This window comes from Podarcis filfolensis, assembly GCF_964270895.1.
Source record: "Podarcis filfolensis genome assembly, chromosome: 8".
NCBI lineage: Eukaryota > Metazoa > Chordata > Lepidosauria > Squamata > Lacertidae > Podarcis > Podarcis filfolensis.
The window spans coordinates 37,456,752-37,476,277 of record NC_139611.1 but is presented as its reverse complement, the minus strand read 5'-3'; the positions used below and the strand labels follow the sequence as shown (position 1 = coordinate 37,476,277).

General features: G+C 43.1%; 2 long non-coding RNA genes across 2 annotated transcripts; one reads left to right on the top strand and one right to left on the bottom strand.

Moving 5' to 3' along the window:
* Positions 1 to 8,120: 8,120 nt before the first annotated feature.
* Positions 8,121 to 12,968, bottom strand: LOC310768515. Its single transcript, XR_014551348.1, has 3 exons — positions 12,879 to 12,968; positions 10,187 to 10,210; positions 8,121 to 8,420 (listed from the first exon to the last, which is right to left on the bottom strand). It is a non-coding gene; the product is annotated as an uncharacterized lncRNA (long non-coding RNA).
* On the top strand, positions 8,383 to 13,279 carry LOC310768514. The gene is made up of 2 exons (XR_014551347.1): positions 8,383 to 8,517; positions 12,951 to 13,279. It is a non-coding gene; the product is annotated as an uncharacterized lncRNA (long non-coding RNA).
* Positions 13,280 to 19,526: the final 6,247 nt, after the last annotated feature.

Genomic DNA, 19,526 nt, shown 5'->3' with positions numbered 1-19,526 from the left:
ATCGGCAAAGCATTAAACATCTTTTGAACATTTTCATTATGTCCCACTGCTGACATCTAGCCCCAGAGAAAATCCACCCCGGCCTCTGGATCTGTGACAATCTTTCAGCTACCCAAAAAGACTGCAAGAGAGTTTAATTAACTGTGTAGGCCAGAGCTTTGCTGCATCTTTCTTACTGAGTACGCCTGAGGGCACTGGCTAATGTTCGGGATGAATCAGCAAGAGAGTCTGCATTTTAGCTGAATTGGGAACAAAACATGCAAGGATTAGCAGCCTATTTATATATTGCATTTCTTGCATTTCAACCCCTCCTCTTTCTCCAAGGAGCTCAAGGTGGCGTACACAGTTCTTTCCCCTCATTTCATCCCTACAACTACTTGCTGAGCAGAGCCAACCCACCTCAAGTGGCAGAAGTACAAGAGGCAGTGCCCTACCCACTCCACCACCCCACCGCTGCCAGAATGCCCAGTCTCTCACTGGCAAGAGGGAGGCATTCCAAAGAATGGCAGTGCCTTGCGGAACACCCCAGGTCTCGTCAAGTTTGGCGAGGGGGGAGGCATTCCACCAGCAGTGGAAATGATGGGAATTGGGTGTGGCAGTGGGGGGCGGGGAGAGGCGGCACATTCCCATTTTGCCTCGGGTGTTGAAATGAGACAGGCTGCTTCTGCCTGTTAGGTTAGTTACTGCCTCTCAGGTTAGGCTGAGAGATAGTGACTGGTCACTTAGTGAGGATTTGAACCCTGGTCTCTCCCAGGTCAAGGTATATTCAGATGATGTGTGAGAATAAACCCTTCTCATTCTGTGCCAAGTCGTCTCATTGAAATGAATGGGCATGACTAACTTAGGTCCATTCATTACAATTGGTTGACTTTGAGTAGAACATGGATGCAGACCACTGTGTCTCTGTATCGTCTACTTCACAGGGTTGCCGTTGTTGCCAATAAGAGAGTTAGTTCCATTCCTTAGCCCAAGGTCACAGGCTGAGTTACAGTATTAAAATCAGTTTAAAACTGTTGGGAATTCAGTGGCATCCAATGGTCCCCCATCCCTGGTGAAGGTCATGGGTTACTTCTTCTCATACTCTGAGGTCTATGAAAGCCGATTGTTGAAGTTCTGTGCGCGTGGCACTTTTGGAAATTGTGTGCATTGGTATTTTCTCAGTTTTGCTTCACTATGGCATCCTGTAGGTTCCTAACATATACTGTACTGTTTTTCTGTTCAGTGAGAGCAGAATTATCTTTAAATTTATTTGAATTGCAGACACCTTGGGACAGGGAGCTGCCTTCTTCTTATGCTTACACTGCAGTGTGTCGTGTACATAAATAGAGCTGTATCAATTAAAACAGTGTATTGTGCATTTTTTTAAAAAAAAATGTTGTGGGGATAAAACAAGGACCTGGGGGAGCACCATGCATCATGCGTTGAGATCTTTGGGAGAAATGTATCAATGTAAAATAATTAATATGAAGGACAATATGAAGAAGACATTACAGACAGGCAAGATCACTCAGTGAGTGACGTTCCTTGTTGGGGCTGGATAGAGAGAACCAGGGTGGGAGACACATTTGACCCACCCACAAGCCTGAGGTTCCCCACCCCTGCCCTACTCTGAAAGGGAGGGGTGATGCTGGATACTTAAAGGACTCACAGCATCAGGTCATGACACAAACATTTGCATCAGATTTGTGGGTGTGAATTTAATATGCCTAGATGCTTTGAGAAAATTATGGTGGTAGGTGGCCCAGCCATCCCCATAATCAAAATAAAGACATTTTTAAAGCTGGGAAAAGTGAGGAGGGTTCACTGCAAATGACTCCCCTGCTGTAAGGTCAGCAGTTTCTAGCTACATTATAGCCACCTCCAGGAAGGTTGGTTAGGCAGATTGTTTCTCATGAGCCTGGCAAGGCCTATTTTCTGAACTGTGAGCAACCTGTTTCCTTAACAGCTGGTTATTATTGGAACTTTCTAACTTTAATAATGTGGTGCCTGAATTTGCTTGCTTTTCTCTTCCCTCCTCATCCCTTTTCCCTTTTGTGTCATGTTCTGTTTATGTTGCACACCTGAGGGCATGGGTGGTGCCCTTTCTACTGGCTTGCAAGCCACTCTGGCTGATCAGCTAAATATAAACACAATGAATGAGAGCAAACTCTCTTTATCCCTAACCATTGGACATGCTGGCAAAGGCTGATGGGAACAGGAGTCCAATACCATCTGGAGGCCCAAAGGTCCCCACCCGTCTTAAGGCTTAACAAAGAAGAACGGCCACATCAACATTCACAAGTGCATTACACTTTGTTCACTCCAACCTGAATTAGAAGAGTGCTGAAGTTAAATTTATAGTTCCTGGTTTTAAAAAGGTACTTTGTGGGTCCTGTCGAAACACACACACACACACACACACACACACACACACACAATGTGTGTGTGTGTGTAGCAAAAATAGACAGTAAAGCAAGCAAGTCAAAAATGTTTGAGATCTAGAAATATTCACACAGAATACAGCAATCATTGTAGAGCCAGGAAGTCTGGGAGAAACCAACCTATTATTTGGAGTATTTATATATATATATAAAATGGATTCTGTCTGCTCCAAGATTACATTTTGTTTTCTATCTTGAGTTGCTAAATAAACAGCATTGCAAACCTAAACGCTAATGCCGGGTCATTATGTGCACTCAGAGGTACGATTTTGAGTCTCTGACCTAATGCAGCCCTTTCCTATGCTATATATGAAACACACAAGTCTAGTGTTACGCAGGTTTAATTAGGGATAACTACATGGTACGTCCATTGAACCACACATGGAAGATTAAGCAGCAGCAGGAGCAAACCCATTTCAAAGTTGTTTTCTGGAAGGGGATTAAAAATAGACCGTGTGTGGCAATTGAAGACTCTAGACTTCAGGCAAAGCTCAAATCTTAGGTTGATGGAAAGAGATGATCAGTCATGAATCCCAAGGCTGCATCTGCTATTAACTCCCGGCATTGCAGGATTCAGATTTGGAACAAGGAAGTGCTAACACTTACCAGTACCTTCTTCCCATGGCTACCAGTTAAGAAGTGGCTAAGGATAACTCATTGAATTTCACCATTTTTCATGGGGCAAAACTGATTTACTGCTGTGCTGAAACGGGTCCTCCAGTTTCTCAAAAATTTCCTTCCCACCCATGTTGCTACCTGCCCACACAAGATTTAGGGATGGACAAATGGGTCAATTTAAGCTTCTCTAAGTTTCTTGTTCCCCACCCCCACCCCAATCTTATATTCAATTATCCACATTTTCAGTTTTTTAAAAGTCCTCATTAAAAACTTCAGATTTTAGGGCAAGTTTCCCCTAATTCACACATTTGTGTACACAATTTTGCCCAATATACGTTTTTTGCAAAGCAATTTTCTCGAATATAATGCATTTTGCACTTTATTTTCACCGATATGTGCCATTTTATGCATGCTTTACCTTAGTATGGGAATTTTTGTACGCAACACGTGGCTGGAGAACTGCATTGCAAATTCCAGAGAAGTGCACATTTTTAAGAACATCTGAGTTCTGGTTCACTTACTGTCTCATATCACTTTGGGACATTTTAGTTCAGATAAATGGTACGACAGACAGATGTTTATAAAATTATGCAGGGATGTCAACCTGAATAAAATATTGGGGGAGGGGCAGGTAGGTAAACCCCGCCCCATTATAATCGATCACAAGAAGTGGCACACACACACCATTTGAATGGCAATGCCCATCAACTTTGGCAGGACAGCCCCCTCAAATATTTTAGGGGAGGGTGAAGGGTCCTCGGCCCCTAGGAGTTGGCTCCTATGGCAGAGAGAAAGCGGACAGAGAAAAGGTTTTCATCCTCTCTCATAACACCAGAACTCAGAAACAGCCTATGAAGCTGAGTGTTAGAAGACCTAGGACAGAAAATGTCCTTCTTTATGCAGCAAATAAAACAGTGGACCTCACCCCCACAGGAGGCCATCAACCTAGGTGGTTTTAAGAGAGGATTAGACAAATTCATGAAGGAAAGGGCTATTGATAGGTACTAACCATGATGTCTATGCTCTGACTCCATAGTTGGAAGGCAGCAATGCATCTGCATATGAGTTGCTGGAAACCACAGGAGGTGAGAGTGCTCTTGTGGTCAAATCCTGCTTGAGAGTTTCCCACAGGGATGTGGTTGGCCACTATAAGAACAGGATGCTGTACTAGGTGGGCCACTGATGTTATTAGGTTCTTGTAAAACACTGGATTTCCTTTACAACATCTGACTGGTGCTTTTAGAAGAAAGGAGATCAAGTTCAAAGGGGAGAAAGGTATCTGTAGAAAGTGGGGATATCTCCAGATATCATAACTTCCTTCTGCACATCCATCAGGATTTTAAGAGTTTGTTCTGCTCCTTCTTACTTTACAGGTTTTTCAACTGCAAATACCCTAGTGCCTATGGTGCAGTGCAAAATGGATCTAACAGAGCTCCTTTCAAATACTGAGACCAGTGCAAACCATAATTCTTCCTTAAGCTGTATCCCCATTTATTCCCTTGGGACTTTCCCGTCTTGAATGCTTGGGCTTATGGCAGATGAGTCTGGGAGGGAACAATGCAAATCCGTTGGGTGCATCTCCAGCAGTCCCACAACACCTATGCACAACCATTTAATGCGCAAGGGTTGAACCCGGGTGAATGGGTGCCCGTAGCCTTTTAGAGCTCCACACACTGAAGAGGGAAGCCTGGCAGCAATTTCTCAGGAATAATTTACTTCCCCTTTTCTACCACACAAGGTAACTAAGGGAAGTGGCATATGGTCCTTCTAAAGGACACCAAGATAAAATATGACAGGTCAAAGCAGCGATCAGATCAAATGAAGGCAAACTGAACCACACTGGAAATGAAATGTGTGCACACAGAAAATAAAGCAGAGGAGAGGGGAAAATGCTTCCACTATTTTTGAATTATGTACGAAGTCTGTGGCACCAGCTGTTGTCACCAACCCATAGATATAGGAGCCTTTCCTACATGGCAAATAAAAAAAGAATTCATTTTGGAAGGAGAGAGAGAAGAAACTAGAGGCAGCTTATATTATTAAGGAATCTTTTTCTTTCTAATAACTGCTGGGCAGGAAGGGGAATACAACCATCAAAGGTTGATTTTTGAAAAATAAAATGCCAATGTTATGGAAGCAAAACTGGATTGGACAGGTGATGAAAAAGGGGGGACATCTTAAATGAGCAGCTGACAGATTATTTTTATGGACCAGTGTTTAATAAGCACCTGAGCGTACAATACAAAGCAGAAATCCATGGCACTTGATGCAGTATCTTTAGCAATGGAGGAGGATGCCTTATGCTACGTCAGGCCATTGGTGCATCTTGACTGACATTGTCTGCATGGACTGTCAGTGGCTCCAACAGGGATTCAGACAAAGGACATGCCCAACCTGACCTGAAGGTGCAGGTGACTGAAGCTGAGACTTCCTGCAAATTGAGGAAGGTTGCCTTGGTAAACCGCCATGTGCCAAGCTCCAGCTTTCACCTGTATAATGGAGATAGCAATAATGACCTTCTTCACAGGGTGGTTGTTGTTGTTGTTGGGCAGGGATGGAGGATTCGTAGCCCTCCAGATGTTGGTGGATTGTACTATTTCCATCACATTTGGCCTTTGGCCATGCTGGCTGAGGATGAGGGAGGGCTGGAGTCCAGCAACATCCGCATGGCATATGCAGGGTTCCGATGGGCAGGGCAGGAGAAAGTACTACAGCTACTTGCCAGCACCTGCTGAGACTAGTTTATTGATTTATTAATTGCATTTCTCTCCAGCCTTTTTCTCCAAGGAGTAAAAGGTGACGTGCATGGTTCTCCCCCTTCCTCATTTTAATCCCCACAACCACCCTGTGAGGTAAGCTAGACTGAGAGGCAGTGACTGGCCCAAGCTTCTTGGCCAAGTAGGGATTCAAACTTGGTCTCCCAGGTCCTAGTCCAACACTTTAACCACAAAACAGGATGGCAGGAGGAGAAAACGGCAACTTGGAGAAGCTGTTTTTGGACTTCTACACTTCCCTCTCTTTCCTGGACACACAGACTAAATTTTGCCCAAATATTCACCCTGAAGAACAGATCTTAATGAGTCCCTAGCATTTCAGGCTTTGTGTGGCGAATGCAATGTTGGTTGAAACTTCCATATGCAGAGCGTTGCTCTAAGACAGAGAACCGACTTCCGAGACTGTTCTTGCTATCTTAGAAATGCATTGCGCATACCAGCCTTTGGGGTCGAGAGCCTCCGTTTATTCCCTCTATTGTTTAACAGCCAGTGACTTGTTTATAACGCTGCATATTTTTCGACAGCTAGCCATAAAGAATGAAAAGCGTCATTGCTGTAAGCAAGGGAAAGAAAAGGGAGGGGGGTAGCTTTCCCCCTTTGCCTACCCCTGAAGAGCTCATTTTCACATTACTCAGGCTTCATTATGCTGAATCAATATTCGTTTAGTCACTGAGGTTATTGACATATTTTAAAATAAAAGCATACCCTTCAGCTACTGAACTCATTACAGGTAATTTGTCTTGTCAGGGACCAGGGAATATTATCCCTCGTCTTTCAGAAGCCAACAGCCCATGGAAATACATCCCCATGGTTACAACTGTAAATAATTTTAAGGTAAAAATATTGAAAAATCAATGGCTGTTTCCTGCAATCTGTCACAAACAAATCAATCATCATCCGCGTAGCCGGCAAAGTAAAGATTTGAAAAGGAGATGAGAGAGCCGCGGTAATTCTGGGCCGAAATCTTCTCATTTCAAAAATCACTTCACATAATGGTGTCATCATTTAAACACTTAGCAGGCGCTTCTGCCTCTGCTGTCAACATCACTCACCGCTCCTAGTTGTGCAGGAAGTCTGTCCCACGTAAAACAAGCCTCCCGTCTTAAAAATGCTAACGGAGTTAAGTAAATTTTAGCCAATCGAAGAGTCGGCTCTTGGCTTCGTCCGCAAGCTCAGAACAAATCAATGGCTGTTCTTCCTCATAAAGATTCTCTATAAATTCACCTCTGAAGATGGATTGTGCTCTAAAGTGTAATCAAGGCGGCACTTTAGATGTAGACGCAGATAGGGAAAACAGCGGCTTCTGTGTTCTGCTTTCATTTGGAAGTTCCCCAAACAAACCTGGGCAGAAAAATCTAAGCCTTTTTTTTTTCTCTAACGAGATCCAGTGTGGTGCTGTAATAGCTAGAGTGCTAGACTACGACCTGAGAGACCAGGGTTTTATTCCCCACTCGGCCATGAAGATTCATTGGGCCAAGGTCTCTGGGCCTAACCTATCTCCCATGGTTGTTGTGGGGCACAAGATGGGGAGGAAGAGAATCATGCACACCACCTCAAGCTCCTCAGGGGAATGGTGAGGTATCATTATAACTAATACATTAAAGACAGAATCAAAACCATAATTAAAGCCTCCTATGGAGAGATCAGGCTTCTGGCCCCCTTAATTCTCACTGTGGCCACCCAGATCCCTGTGGGGAAACTTATATTATATCAGATATAATAAATAATTATTATTCTGGATACAGCGAAGAAGCTATTTTACTCTGTTCTGTCACCTATAGGACATTTCTAGAAACAGCAAAACAAAACAACACTAAGCTAGCTTATTTAATGACAAAATCTGATAATCATTCTTCATATAGTGTTTTTCTCCTGTGCCACCGTTCCCCAACCTGGCATCCACCAGATGATTTGGACTACAATTCCCAACATCCTAATTATTATTATTTTTAATGCTTTATTAGTTTTAAAAACATAACAAAACAAATGCCAAACCAGACAATATATAGCAATCAACAAAAGCCAACATCCCTAATTATTATGTTGGCCAGGGCTGATGGGAGTTGTAGTCCAAAATGTAAGGACATCACCAGGTTGCAGAAGAAAAGCTGTCCTAAGCATTATTCCATGGCATAGGAGATAGATCAATCAATAGTGACATGGATCATTTTAGATTATTTTTTTTAATGCTTCTGAGGTTTTTTTAATATGTTTTTTCTTTTTGTTTAATCACTTTTGTGTTTACAGCTCTGGGCTACTTTGGGAGGAAGGGCAGGTTAAAAATATATAAAGAAAAAGGAACCTCCAGTTTCAGAGGCAGTATATCTCAGTATTAGATGCTACAGACATCAACCAGACAGGACAATTCCCTTAATGTCCTGATTGCGGGCTTCCCAATGGTGGAGGTTGGGCTACTGTCAGAAGCAAGATGCTTTCGCATTCTCTTCACTATAGCAACCTAGGAATTCCCTAGATGGGGTGGCCAAGGATTCAGCTTTCTTAAAGAAATATATATAAAAAAATGATGGTGGTGCCATGCCTCCATTCACTTCCATTCATTTGGTGAGCAACTTCCATGTGTGCCTTAGGAAAGCCGTGCAAACCACACCTGAAAAACAGAAGAAGGAAAGAAAAGAAAGCTACATTTATAGGCCAAATGAGTGGACACAAGCAGACATTTTACAAAATGGTGGAAAGGGCCGAAGGTAGGGATGGGTGAATCTGTCAATCTCACTTCCTTTCCAATTCACCTGTTTCTAATCTTAAATTCAGTTTGCCACATTTGACAACTATTTATTTATTTTTATTTTTAAAGCCCTCTTGAAAACTCGCTCACATTTTAACACAAATTTCACATGATTTGCACCTTTGCATCAGGAGACCTGAAATAAAGAGGCAAAACACAGGTGTGAGATATAACCAAAGCCACTTTATTCCCCTGCAACATTAAGAGTTCATGAACTGAATCGGGGGGGGGGGTATCTGCAGGAAATATTCAAAACCTTCTATTAGACTCCCAAGCCTGCCATGAACCAGCTAGCCTGCCCTCTATTCCCCTGCCACGCCCATTAGCACAGTGGCTAATCATATGTTTGGAGAGGATTTTTTTTTTTTTTTTGCTCACAAAACATACCAGGCTGTTAATCAAAGGCATCCTAGAGCCAAGGGCAGGGAAGCTATGGTCCTCCAGATGCTGTTGAACTCCAACTCCCATCAGGCCCAGCACACATGGCCACTGCTCAGGGATGAAGGGAGCTGTGGTTCAGCAACATCTGGAGGGTCAAAGGTTCTCCGCCTCTGCTAGAGAGGGTTCATGCTCATAGAAAAGCAAGATAATCAATACTGAATATGAAGACGGCACAAAATTCGCATGTGGAACAGGGCAGTCATTCCCAAAACTGTGAGAACAATGAGAAATAAATTCATCGTGGGGTTATTGTGCTTATTATTTACTGCATCTATACCTGACCTTTCCTGAAAGGGTAGGGGTGTCCCGTCCTGTCCCCGTCCCCCCTGCAACTACCACATTTATCCTCAGAACCATCTAAGGTAGGTCAGGCTGATGAAAATGTGAGTAGTGGAGCACAGCATTATGTAGTGGATCAAAACAGACATGGGATAAAAATACGTGAGAACTAATAACTATTATTTTTTCCATCAGCACCCAGGTGTGATAGTGGTTGGAATGTCAAGAGCAGGGAGAACTGGGTTCAAATCCCCACTCAGCCATGACGCAATCTCGGGACAGTCCCTGCTTCTCCACTTAACCTACCTTACAAGTTTGTCAAAACAGAATCACACACACACCACCCTGAGGTTCTTGCAGGAAGAGCAAGACACATGAGATTAATATTAATGTAATTTTTTATTTTTAAAAAAATCCTTTCATAATAATAATAATATCAAGGACACCTGGGCCCTAGAGATTGGCAAGGTAAGAGTATTTTTCAATGAACCAGAGCACCTCTTATCATGACCGATCTTACCTTGCATGGAGAAGACAAGGTAACCAACAAGAACTTTAGATTTGATAGATTGTATTTCTATGCCACTCTGTATCCAAGGGAATCCCAAAGCAGTTTACAAACAGCAACAGAATATGATAGTTGCAGCACAAATGGCTGCTCTCAGAGTTTGGAGCTCCCTTCTTAGAGAAGGTAGACTGATGCCCACCTTGTTCTCCTGCTACCAGCAGGTGAATAACTTTTTATTCTGACAGGCCTTGGGAGCTAACTGCTTTAAAGGAAATAGCTTTAATAATGCTGTCTGTTTTTCTTGTTTTTATCATCTGTATTTTAGTAGATTTGGGGGGGGGTTGTTTTTAATTCTATCTGAGATTAATGATTCCCCCCCCCCTGTGTTTTTAGCTTTTACCTATGTTGTCTTAATTTCCATGAGCTGCCTCGAGTCCCAGTCAGGTGAAAAGGTGGGATATAAATGAATATAATTAATAAATAACACCATTCGCAAATCATCAGTAGAACAATTATAAAAGAATTACATCCCATAAAATAATGCTAACAGAACAGCAGCTGAAAAGGAAGCTCCCTAGTGTTGCATTTACCCCCTTCACACTCACACACACGCCAACATAAACACTTTCCGTAATCCTTCACTCTTCTCAGTTCAATTTTTTTCAAATTCTCCTAGGCGGCGCTATGGGTGTGCAAAATTCATGCAGAGTTGCAAAGGTAAAGGAGACACCAAGGGGCATTTCCCATGAAACGCCAGCTTCTCAGAATCTAACCTGTACAACGGAGCTTCTGGGTTGCAGCCAACTAAGTTTTTGCAGAGTAGGCCAATCAGAATTTACAGGCCTACATCACCCATTTCAGTGGGTCTACTCGGAGGGTAACAAGCACCGGAGACAGCCCTTAGCAAACAAGGGCGTCAATTGAAACGAAGGGAGGCAGTCTTGGGCAAGGACTTTCTGCCTGTCGGAACAAACTGGTGGAACCGTTCCAACCTCCAGGACAAAGCTTAAGCACTTATCAAAGGCCAACGAAAACACTCCCAAGCGTAGAGAAAGCTGCAGAGGACGAAAAAAGTGTTCTGAGCTGTTACACCTGCTTCTCAGGGTAACATGCCTGATACACCAATCACTCAGCAACCGGCATATTGATTTAATTCAAAGCAGGACAGCCAGTTTTTGCTTTTCACCCAGCTTAAAAAAAATTCTGTGCTGCTTTCCAAGCAAGGGAAAACTGTCTCTCTTCTCTTGTCCAACCTGCTTCTAAGTAAATGTCTTAACATTATTCTCTTTCTTTCTTTTGTAATGAAAGAAAGAACAAATAATTATGAGACTCCAAAATAAGTTGTATATAATTCACATAAGGACTGCCAAAAAGAAGTGGGGGAAATTCAGACAGAAGTGGGAAATTCAGACAGAAAAATATAAAGAGGCAAATACTTGAAGTACGGTAAATATGGTACCCTCCAGATGTTGCTGGACTACAAGTCCCATCAAAACCCAAAGAGACAAAAACAATCCATTTTGTTAGGACACCCTGTACTGTAATTCAGTTTGTTTTGGGATTTTACTGATTTTGTTAGGGGATTAAAAAAACACACAGAGAGAAAAGGATTATATCCTTCCCTCTGGTTCCAACATTTGGGCAATGAGTGCTGTCACTCACATAGCAAAACAGCACTACTCATGTACAAGAGAGAGGCAGACTTCAGAGAAGTTTGCAAAAGTTTTTTTTTAAAAAATGGGGGGGACAGCCCAATGAGGGCTGAGCATGCTCAGTGCCCATGGCATGCTGACTGTGTCTGCGGAAAGATGGAAACATAGAAAGCTGCCTATACTGAGTAGGACCTTCATTCCATCCAGCTCACTATTGTCTGCCCTGACTGGTAGCAGCTCTCCAAGTTTCAGGAAGTGCCAGGAATTGAACCTGGGATGTTCTGCATGCAAAGCAGACTCTCTTCCACTGAGCTATAGCCCTTCCACCTCTTTCAAACATAGAAAATGGGAAATTAAACAGTGTGGCTAGACTCCACACTACAGCCTTTTGTCGCAGCTCCCACTTGCTTTGAAACAGCCACTAGATAAGCTTCCAAAAAGGGTGGTATAACTCAAACGCTATTTCAAGGGAAGTGTCCTATGCACAAGAAACTGGCGTAAAGCAAACTGGTTTAAGTTCAGCTGGTGTACTGTTACACCAGCTCCAACCTTTATTCAGCAGCAGGGACGCTGCCTTTAAAATGGTGGCCTATGCCTGGTTGCCAGGTCACATGACCAAGTTAAGGATCTCGCTTAAGCCCTACCCACCACCCACCCTGGGTCTCACTGGTGCCATACCTCCAAAACACCCCTTTTACTCTGGCCTCGGCTCAGCTAGCTTTGGCTCAGCCAGGTGAGCCATGATGAGCAAGTTATGTCGGTGTATCTTTAGCTGAGCCAGGGCTGGGGACTTAATGCCACCTGAGCCTGGAATCAGGTGTCTGAGTCAGAGATCCACTCCATCCTGACCTGCTCATTCCTTTGCCAGGCTTAGGCCAGCTCAGCCAGCAGCGGTTCCATTCCTGAACAGAGTTTGGATCTGGTGTACTTTACACTGGCTTAACCTAGGCCATCTAGGTACAAAACAATGACTCAGCCAGGCAGATGCAGTCTGAGAGTTACAGAACTGGGTACCTCTGAGCACATGTTGACACCAAGAAGCTGAGACTGGTACTTTGCTAATTACTACAATACTCAAACTAAAACACAGGCATCTCTGAATCTTGCAATGCAGTTCTCCAGTCAAGTAATGTGTACAAAAATGCATATATTGAGGTAAAATATGCATTAAATGTATATATGTATGAGTCAAAACAACATGCAAAATTGCATTATGTTAGGAGAAACTGCTTTACAAAGATATGGATATTAGGGGGTGAAATCACAAACATAAATGTGTGTATTGAAATAAATTTGCACCAAAAAGGCTGGTAAATTTTCATAAGGACATTTTAAATTAATAGCCACAAACTGATGTAGGAATGTGGATAACTAAATTTATGATTGGACAAATGAGAAACTGACAGAAACTGAAACTAACTGAGATTTGCCCATACCTACCCTCAGTATCAGTTCAATGGAATATATAGCTACTTTGTCGTTTGGTCATCCTGGCCGCCATTTTGTTTCCAGGCTCATTTCAACGTGATGCTGATAAGCCGCTGTCCTCCAGACATCTTCAGCTCTGATTCACATCTTCCCTGACCTGTAGTTGATGGGAGCTGGAGTCCAAGAACATCTGGACAGCGTGAGATTGGGGAAGGCTATCCTAAACAGTTTGGAATTCCCAGAAGAGCCTGCTTGTCCTTACAGATCAGCTGAAGCAGCTCTTTTGAGGATCCCACCTTCCTCAGAAATACAGCTGATGGAACAAGAGTTACACCAGTTACACCCAAGGAAATTTGTCTGGAACTCTCTCAAATGGCTTTGTTCTTTGCTACTGATTAAAGACTTGTATATTCCAGGAGGCGTTTGTTAGTTTTGTCTGGCTGGCTGATTTCCTTAATATTGCAATAGGCACTGTCTGTCTCAAAACTATTTTCCAATTGGCTGTTTTTGACTGTTCTTTAATTTTCTTATAATGAGATTGCTTTTATACCTTATGGTTTGCCACCTGAGGCATCTCTGGGTTAAAAAGTGGAGCATGCATTTACACTCAAACGCTAAGGTCTTTGGACCATGTTCTTCCACAAGTAGCACTTTCATCACAGGCAACATCAACAAGGGAGGCAACTTTTTGGATAGTTATGGCCCAGCTGCAGAACATCCTGCCCAGGAATTCTAGAACACCCCATTGCCAACTTCATAGTCCTTTATCCAACGCTAGGCAAAGACCACAGTCTCTTAAAATTAATTTTAAATACTTCAAACTCTCTGATTATTAACACTTACTTTATCTGCATTGCTTTACATTGTCTATGCTCACCTGACCTGGTTTCTATTTCTTTTTTTAATCTACCTTGAAATCACTGAGAGGAAGCAGTACATGGACACCAAAATGAATAAATAAAATAATTTTTGTACAAAATTATTAGGGTTAGCAGCACTTAGAGATGGGGGAGAAATGCGATTCAATTCGCACTTCAAGAGCAAACTACCTAGGTTTGCATTTTTGAAACAAATAGTGAACAGAAACATTGGCAATCCTGTGAAATCCATCCTTCTAATTTTGCAGTGCACAAGGGCAAAGTGTCCATGAAATGTATATGATTGTGAAAATAACATACCAAAAGAAAGCATAATGTTAGGGGAAATTGCTTTGCAAAAATGTGCATTTTAAGGGACACTGCATATTAAAAGGCATGTAATGGGACACATTCTCAGTAGGATGCTAACAAATTTTCACGAGGACTCTTGAAAAAAAGTTTTGCAACAGATGTGGAACTGTGGAGAGTGGAAGTAAATTGAGGAACTAAGAAAAAACAAAACTGACAGGTTCACCCATCCCTATTATAGCATGTAGGGAACCTTTGGCCTTCCAGATGTTGATGAACTACAACTCCCATCATCCATGACCATTGACCAAGCTTCCTGGAGCTGATGAGTTTTGTAGTTCAGGAACATCTAGAAGGCCAAAAGGTTTGCTACACCTGCCATATACATTCAGGAGTAAGTCCCATTTAATTCAATGGCAGTTACTTCCAAGAGACGAGTACAGGACTGCAAGGTTAATATCATGGAAGAGCCCTAGCATAGACTTCCCCCAACATCTAATACTCTATGTGTAAGGAATATTTTCAGCCTGGGGAGCATTCCAATCAAACGAGCCTCCGCGTGCAGCCGCACTGTCTAGACACACACTTGGCACCCCGGGTGGGGGGGGGGAGCCTAGATGTTGGGGGAAGTCTATGCTAGGGCAAACAGACCACCACTTCCCATAATGCAACTTCAGCACTTGTAGGTCTCCATACCTATCTGAAATATTCTATTTAAAAGGCTGAAATGTATATATGTGTATATGTATATAATAATACACACATATATACAGTACAGTACATACTTGTGTGTGTGTGTGAACCTTCAGAAAATAAAGGAAGGGAAAACCCCTCTTCTTCACATCTGCAAAATTAAAACAGCACGCCAAAATGGCTAACACAAATAGATGGCAGAAGGAGATAACTGGAGGGATTGGTCCTGGTCCAGAAGATGTGGGTTCAACTTCATAACAGCCATTAACTCCCTGGGTGGCCTTTGGAATGAGAAGAAAAAGAAAGAAAATTACTCCCTCTTCGCCTCGGTTTCCCCATGGGTAAAATGGGAAGCTTAAGTTCAAGAGGGGTTAGCCGTGTTAGTCTGTCACAGCAAAACTTACAAAGAGTCTTATGGCACCTAAAAGGCTAAGAAATGCAAACGCTTCGGCTGTAATAAGTCTGTCGGCCTTTAAGGTGCCACCAGACTCTTTGTTGTTTTTTTGATGGGTATATTAAATCTGTAATTAGAGAGAGTTATACTAAGTCACTGCACAGACATTTGCACACGCCAATATTTTTATTAATAACGCGAAGCATACAGCTCTAGAAGTGTGTGCCTGTGCAGGGACTATGAACTCTTCCAAGATGGAAAACAAAAATATTTCAAATCTCTAGGTTTCCGAGTCAACCATATGCATAGGAGAGGGGAAATATCACAACCTTAAGAGGTTATCCAGTCTAACTGAAAGTGTGGGGTTACTAGAGGGCTTGTAAGAACCTTCTTATTCTGCCCCCACCCCCAGTTGGGAGTGATGGAGGTATTCAGAAAGAGCCAGAAAGGTGTTGCGGTCAATGTATTTAACTAGGACCTGGGAGAGACCAGGGATCAAGTCCCAACTCACCCATGAAGCTCCCTTAGTGACCTGAGGCCAGTCACACTCTCTCCCTCACCCTAATGTCCCTTACAGAGTTGTTGTGATAATATGGAGAGGGGGCAAGTCAAGAGCCATGCACATGTGTGGACGATGGGGGACGGGGGTATGTGTGCTCAGGCTGAAGTGTGCTGAGGGGGGGCTGGAAATCTCATCCCAGTTCTGCTCTCCTCACAGTGGAGCTGGGTCATCCTCTCCCATTTTTAGGCACTTGATAATGTTCTGCCCCTGCTTGCAAAGATGCAGCTCCTACTGCAGTGGAAGTATTTGGCAGGCATGAGGTGCCCCCTGTGCGAAGAGATGCATGAATTCCAAATAAAGCCGTTCCAAACTGATCCATGCAAAGGGAAGCCAAACTTATCAAGCAGGATGTTACGGTTCCTTCTGCGTTTGCAAAACTATTTGCTAAAGCGACGCACAGCAGAATGCAGGGAAGTGGGGAGAAATCTCCAGATCGAGCTCATATTTTCCTTTAATCAAAAGGAGTCCAACAGACCCCCTAAAAAGCAGATTAGATTTCAGCTCCTTCGTGTGTGTGTGTGTGTGTGTGTGTGTGTGTGTTTCCAAACACAGTCATCTCCTAGCAAAGCCTCCCTCAGCCTGGTCATGCAGGATCTATCAATGTGCAGATAAAGCAGAAAATAGAGACATCCTTACGAAATGAATCTACAATTGACACAAAGCAGAGGTGACAACCACGGCAGAGGAAGCCACGGCTAAATGTTTCAATACCTTGAAAAATTATCTACAGTCCTCTTAAAACTGCAGTGGCTAAGCAAGAGGAAAGCTACGGCAAGGACAGCTCATGAAAGGCATTTACATCTGCAGTGGAGCAGCACGTTCCTGGTCGGCATTTCGTTCACCAAACAGAGTCCAAAGCTTGCACATTAATAATAAATAATAATAATAATAATAGCTTTATCATTTTTAGCAGAATGTCAATCACCGAGAAAAGGTTATTATTACACAGCAGCCACCTTACCTTCTGCCTCTGAGTCACAGGCTGGAGTGGAAAGCTTCTTTAAACAGCTCTGCAGCAATTGAGCGAGAAACAAATTGGGTTACTCATTTGACTACACACACACATATGCACAGACCATACGAACATTAAATACACTCAAAACTTTGCAAGATGATCTCTTACTTGCTGAGTGCAATTGTTGGGAGATTATGACAGACAGTCTTGAGAGAGGTATAGGGAAGAGAGAGATTTGAAGGACGAAAAATTAACTTGGGGACAAATAGCTGTGCCACAGACACGCTGAAAACTGATCAAAGTGCACACCTGTGTGGATTCAGCATGTAAGAATGCCAAGGAATTCATTTTACAGAAAGCCAGTATGTTTCCAAAAGGCAAAACACCATGCACTCTTAAAAAAAAAATGTAGAATCTGATTCTTGATTCTTTAGGACAAATGAAATGTAAAAAGAAAAATCTCCTTAGAAAATATTCAAACTCACACAGAGAAATAATGCCTCCTTAGTAAGATGCCTGGGAGGTTCTAGCCGGTCTACTTATTTTGACCAGAATTTAAATAGCTATTTTCATAAAGTCCTGAGCTATATGAAAGACAGCATAGAACTAAAAAAAACCTCAATAAGCCACACGTGATCATACATATTTAGCCAAGGAAATCAAACTGCTACTCTGGGAATTAGAAAAGCATTGGGTTTATTTTAACGTTTTGCAGTTTTCAGATACCAAGTATTTACATTTATATCGCTAACAACAGGAATGCAACAGTTCTGCGTCACTGTTATTTTAACACAATAACTGTGCACTGATAGTTGCATATTAATTTGCAACGCTAAACTTTTCACTAAGGAGACTACAGCAATATTACTTGCAACTGTCATTCACAATTTGTGCGCTGGCATTACTCTGAACCAAGAAAAGCTAGGGACCATGTTCTGGGTTTGTAGCAATTCAATTCACTTTAATATGACTAATATTGAGGAAGCAGACTACAGATGCTACAGATGTGCACCCAGATCCTAACCATGCTAAAGTGGAAGAAAGTCCCATTGATTTCACAGCATTTACTCTCAAGTATATAGTGTGGAGGATTGCAGGTGAAGACTGCAATCCAGTACACACATACTTGAGAAGAAATCCCCTTTTCAATTCATGGGACTTTTTTGCAGGTAAGCCTCAAGTTGCAAAACCTCACAGAGAATACATTTGATGAGGACCAACCAAAACCTTGAAGAAGGTAAAACTGTAGCCATCTGGAGAATATGAGAAGGAGGAATGAGGTCCTTCAAGAAAAGACATGTAAACAGAACCTTACACAACTCAGCCTGCAGACAACCTTATCTGTCTTGCTTTCATTGATCATTTTAGTATCATGGTTCAATAAACTGCTTTTCAATTTTGTTTGTTTGGTTTGGTTTTGTTCCCCCACCCCACTCCATCTCACTCCACTGTGACTGTGGAAATGGAGAAAGATAAGTTACTGCCTGGAGAAGTGATAAGTGGGAGCCGCCCCACCTCTTCAGGTACTTTGGGGGAGCATCTCCATAAGGACACACACACACACACCAGGATATATGCAAAATTAACCCCTTAAGAAGAAATGTTAAGAAACACACAGGCACATGAGTTCTCAACTCACAACTACTCCAAATGAGACTCTTTGCTCACCAGCCTACAAAACACACCCCCTTACTGTACTTGAGAACACACTTCTATTCCATTTTAATCAATCACTAAGAACTTTCAGAAACCACCAGCCACGAAAGGAAAACCCACCACGAAATATGCTCAGGTGCCTGGGATGGTAATTAACCCGTATTAAGATACCTCTGTTATGTGCAGTAGGGTTGCTCTGCTTCTCCCCCACCCACCTCGATGCACAAATTTGCTGAGCAGGAGAGAGCAGGGGCAGAGAGAGAGAGAGAGAGAGAGAGAGAGAGAGAGAGAGAGAGAGAGAGACGGGTATCCCAAATACCTGCTCCGGGAATCTTAGAAGAGAAAATATGACGACCTCGCTTTGAACACTGGGTTAATAATGATAATCATCTGTTTTATTTAAAACGTTGAGCACCACGGTTTCATTCTTTCAATGCCGCCGCCCCCATGCAAAAAAATAAAAATAAAAAATGAATGAATGGGTTTGTTACATCAAAAGCAAGCTAAGCCCATCCTGCAGCGTGCTGCAAAACCAGGAGGAATTTAGCAAGGAATAAGAGCTAAGGCAGGTAGAGCTATCCTCCCCCAAACCTTAATCAGCAGAGAGAAGGGGGGGTGTATCCCGAGCCGCAGCATTGCAACGGGGGGATGCGCAGCTCTGCTCCTCCCCCTAGAGGATGTCTGCCTGCCTGCCTTCCAGTCCACCCGCCCAGCCCCTGCTCACCTTTCCACTCCGGATCCCTCCTTTGCAAACGCCAGCAAAGAACCCGAGCAGGGCGCGAGGCTGCAGCTGTCCACTGGGGCCATAGCGCCTTCGCCCAGGTTTGACTGGCGTCTCTGTAGCAACGCCGAGTGGCAGGCTCTTTCCGCCAATCAGAACGACGCGTCCGGCAGAACGCCAAAGCCCAACACCAATAAGCGGGGAGAGAGATATATATAGGCGGGGCTTGCTGGAAGAAAGGCGCTTGGGTAATGTAGTCCCAAACGTTACCTGTGCTCTTAGCGGAAAATGAACGCTGCTTTGGCGAGGATTTTTTCCCCCAGCCAGCTTGATTTGCCCGCCGCCAGCTCCTCTGCTCTTCACCATTTCCTTCTTCATTTCCTGATATTTCAGTCTCGCTGCTTCTTACTACACCCCCAGGATCCCTGATTAAAGGGGTAGGGGATGTCACGGCACAATAACCCAGTTTAAAAATCGGTTTCGCCTCTGCTGCGGCGCTTATCAAGACCCAGA